Genomic DNA, 4419 nt, shown 5'->3' with positions numbered 1-4419 from the left:
TTGAGAGAGTAAATCACTCCCTAGGGTAATTTTAGTGATATCAGGCTCATTCTCATTCAAAATCGCAAGTGGGTCTTTGCCGTGTTTTAGGCCTTTTCAGGCCATTTTTTGACTAAAACGTTTTTACGATTTCCTTCGTAGAAATCGCCTTCGTTACGACGTTGGTTTAATGAAATAGTGGAAACCAATCTCATAGTCAATATAACTATGGTGTTTAAGTTAACTGTTATCGTTTTATACGATTGATTCGAACTCATACGAGAAAATAAATCTTTGTTAATTTTATTGTAAAGTTTCAACGGTAACTCCGATCGAGATGAAACAAAAGATAATTTGATCCAGATTCGAAGAGTGAGACGAATGTCCAGATTTAACTCGCCCGATGGCGAGTTGGATGTGGTCGATCCCCGAGTAAGAGTGAGAGTGAGACGAGTGTCCTGATTTAACTCGCCCGATGGCGAGTTGGATGTGGTCGATCCAACTCGCCATTAGGAGAGTTGGGTGAAGTACATCCAGTTCGCCTGATGACGGGTTGGACGAAGCTGGTTTGGTTGTTTCGATACTCGGGGATCGTCCGCTCGAGAGATTGAATAATCTTTTTCGAAGAACTTGTCGTGTAATACTCTTTTTACAAAGTTTAGTTTTCCGAATTTTTATTCCCCTTTTAGAGAAGAAAGGTCTTTCAGAAACTTTTCGACATTGATTTCGTCGTAACCGATTTTGACCTCTACAATTTACACAAGTGACATCGCCTTAGACTCCGAGATGCATCATATTCGCTGCTGTCAAAGCGGTGAAGATTTGAATCTAGCGGGAGATCAGCCATACAAAGGGTAAGTGCCATCCCAAGTGAATGAACCTCCCTTGCTAAGATATAACTCCTATTGGAAGATGAGCCGCCCGTTAGAGTTGTTTTTGGTAGCTCTCCATCGTCTTTTAAGCCACGAGGGCAGCACAACTCTCATAGGGATAGCCAAGCCAAGCTATCCATCCGCGGAGATGCATCAATATTCAACAAACGCTCGCCAGATTTACTCATTCCATCTCGTTGAGCAGATTTCCTAAGGTCCTAGAACTGCCGTGAAATTCTAGTTTCGTCCATCCAAGATAAAGCTGAAAAGTTGGAAAAAAGCTTTTAATGAGGTTTTGGAAATAAGCTTTTACATTTTTAAATATTGATATTTGTGTTTTTATAATTAGTGTTATATATTTTAGATGGATCGCAAAATAACTAATTGTATTGAAAAGGCCTGGACTAAATCGGATAATATGATTATTTATGGTACAAATATCTAAATTCATTTCAGATACAATTGTTATTTATATATTTTTAGGTTCACATACATCATAACCGAACTCGTCAAGACCCAGAAATGACCAACTCAAAACCCACACATAAATTTATAATATACATGTGTGGCTTAATTAAAAAAAAAAAAACGATGCCCCAAAAAATAACTCGTACCTAAATGGATACCTAATGTTCATGCCTAACTGATTTTATAAAGTAATAAAAATGACTATTTCTATATGTTTGGCTAAATTAAGTGAAATAGAAAAAAATTATTTAGTTAAATAATTATATGAAATGAAAAATTAAGTGACAAAAAATGTAATACATTTTTATTATTTGATTGAAGTTATTATTTTATTTACAAAAACATGTCTTTCAATTATGTTTTTGGCTACATAATTTTACACCGATTGAAACTAAAATTTTTAAAAAAAAAAATTAGTAAAACAAACGAAACCGAACGTTTAACCTTATGCAAAACCAAGTTATTTTATATTTTTTAGTTTATAATTGGCACAAAATTAATGTTGATTAACTAATAAATAAAAATCTGCACTATTTTTATTATGATAATATAATTAAAGATGTGATACATTGTTAAATTAATATAGTTAATGAAATTTTTAAACTGAGTGAAATATAAAAAAAATAATTAATATAATTATATTATTAAATTTATTAAAAAAATACTATACTTTTTTTTATACTGATATCTGTGTTTCCATATAATTCTTATTTATACTGATAGTATTAAAATGTACTTTAATTTTAATAATACATATGTTATTTTCTTTCACCTGATCGTAGGGCCACTTTATTTTTTTTTGTGCTTTAAACCTCTAAGTCGGTACTGGTAACAATTATATGGAAGAATGTGGAATAGCATATGCACATAATTTATATTCAGAAAAAGGAGATATTTAGTTGCCACCGCATGATACTTGAGGATAATAAAAATATGTAGTTAACCATAAAAAAATGTAATCGTAATCGCAGTGTAATCCACGAGGAAATATTCTCAAAGATAAATGTCCATACTTATACGTCAAGTTGGTTTTGGGTTTTATCAAAACATAGGCAAAAAGTAACTAAAAGCCAGGCTGGTAAATGCTAACGATAAACACAGTTTAAGTACTTAACAAAAAAAAAAAAAAAACACAGTTTAAGCAATAGGAACCTAAAATAGAAATGCGATTCATATAAGATTATTTAGAAAATATATGTTAAGTTAGGCAAATCTGAGTAGCCGATAATTATTTTCTTGGAGTTCTTTTTTTTCTTGGAGTTCTTAGTTACCGAAAGTCTCGCATCCCGATTCTCTGAAACCTAGATGTTATTTTTTAAATTTTAGTTAACATCTTTTGGTCCGAAATCCATTAAAATTTTATCTTTTATTTTTGGTCCGTAAAGTAAGATTTCTACATCTTTTCCTATAAAAAAGACAACTTCCTTAGGTTTTTTCTCATAACGAGAAAACACAGCGAAGCTCTATCCTTTTAATATTTTAACTGCTTCCTTCTATTTATTTTTCTAGATCATGTTCTTTTTCCTCTCTTTTTATTTTTCTTTCTTCACCTCTTTTCGTTATTGTAACGGCCTTGGCCCGATGAACCTTATCAAATGCTTTACCCCAAACTTTTTCGTTCAAAAACTCTTATTAAAACTCAAATTGTCTTACATAAAACCAAACTCAACAAAACTGAAATGTCGAATAAAAACTTAAGAAGAAATGATTGAAAGAAAGGAGTCATAAATGAAAGACTCGAGAAAACACTTGCACCATACGGACATCTACTCCCGCTCCCTCTCGGCCCTACCTGTAAAAAGAGGGGTGAGTACATAATACTCAGTGAGGGTAGGTTCTAGGAACCCACGAGCTCAACTCAGGAAGAGCAAACAATCACAAGTCATGAGCTAATAAGGTCTATTACACAGAAACCCATACCACCCGACATGAACTAAAGACCCTACAATGCACATCCTTTTCATCTTTTCGTCCTTTTCATCAGTGGGTAGCCCCAACTAGGCTTCTACCCCATATTCTTGTGGATTGGCCACATCTCCTATGGGTGCCTAGCGTGGACTGCTACCCCACATACTTTCCTTAGACTCTCTATATGATCCCTTATTCGTACTTATTCTTACATCTTTCACTTATCATTCACAACACGTCTCAACACCTTATCATCATATTCTTGACCACCCTAACATGCCTACGTTCTTATCACTTCAACACGTACTATCGTCTAGACAAGATCAATCACATATCACATCACACATACACACAATATCTAGAACTGATTAACAAAGGACTAAGTCCCATTGGTTACTCAACATGAGGCAAGTTCACAGCCAAGTCCTCACCTTAGCTTTTTGCAGAAGTAGATCTGGATCTAGGTTTGGGGAACAGTCACTTCTCGAGATCTGATTTGAGAATCGGATTCACACAAGAGAGAGATGGGTTTAGAATCTGTCATTTTCCAATGACTTAGAGCTAGAGATCTTAGTTTTACCTTTAGGGTTCAGATCTCAGTTGCTTGCACGAAACTGAATCAAGGAGGCGGCGGCTAGGAGCTCGGTTGCGGCGGCTAGGGCTTCGCGGGCGGCTGGCGGCTGGCTTCGCCGGAGATGGAGCGGCGGCGGCTTGAGGCGGAGGCGGCGGCGGGGTTCTGCTCAGGCAGGGCTTCGCTTGCTGTCTCTCTTGTGGCTGAACCCTAGGGAAACTTCTCCTTTTATAAGCAATGGGAGGGGTTATGTCTAGGGTTTCTTCTCCTTGGGCCTCCTGCACTTGAGTTTCCTTTTGGGCCGGGCCCGGGATGTTACAGTTATAGTCACCATGAAAGGAGGTAAGCATAACGAAAGGAGGTAAGCGTTGTTTGCGGTCAGAGTATTCTCGTACTGGTGGAGGCGAAGCCAAGCTATGATGATCCACAACTAGTCTATTTCTTTCATTGTCTATCTTGTCTTCCTTCTAGATCGTATCACTGGTGAGAGTAAAATATCCTACCTTTTGTTTTTACTTGTCTCTTTCTTGTTCTTTGTCTTAGATTTCTCATCCCGAGTCTTTGGTTAGTACTACCTATCCTTGTTGTAGATCTAGTTCGTGGAAAGTCATAAGATGTAGA

At 36.1% G+C, this 4419-nt stretch overlaps 1 long non-coding RNA gene across 1 annotated transcript; it reads right to left on the bottom strand.

The window, feature by feature from the left end:
- Positions 1-3037: 3037 nt before the first annotated feature.
- On the bottom strand, positions 3038-4104 carry LOC106317307. The gene is made up of 3 exons (XR_001265096.1): positions 3808-4104; positions 3659-3718; positions 3038-3111 (listed from the first exon to the last, which is right to left on the bottom strand). It is a non-coding gene; the product is annotated as an uncharacterized LOC106317307 (long non-coding RNA).
- Positions 4105-4419: the final 315 nt, after the last annotated feature.

Source organism: Brassica oleracea, chromosome C9 (genome assembly GCF_000695525.1).
Source record: "Brassica oleracea var. oleracea cultivar TO1000 chromosome C9, BOL, whole genome shotgun sequence".
Lineage (NCBI taxonomy): Eukaryota > Viridiplantae > Streptophyta > Magnoliopsida > Brassicales > Brassicaceae > Brassica > Brassica oleracea.
The sequence above is the reverse complement of the archived record's forward strand: the minus strand, read 5'-3'. Positions and strand labels throughout refer to the sequence as shown.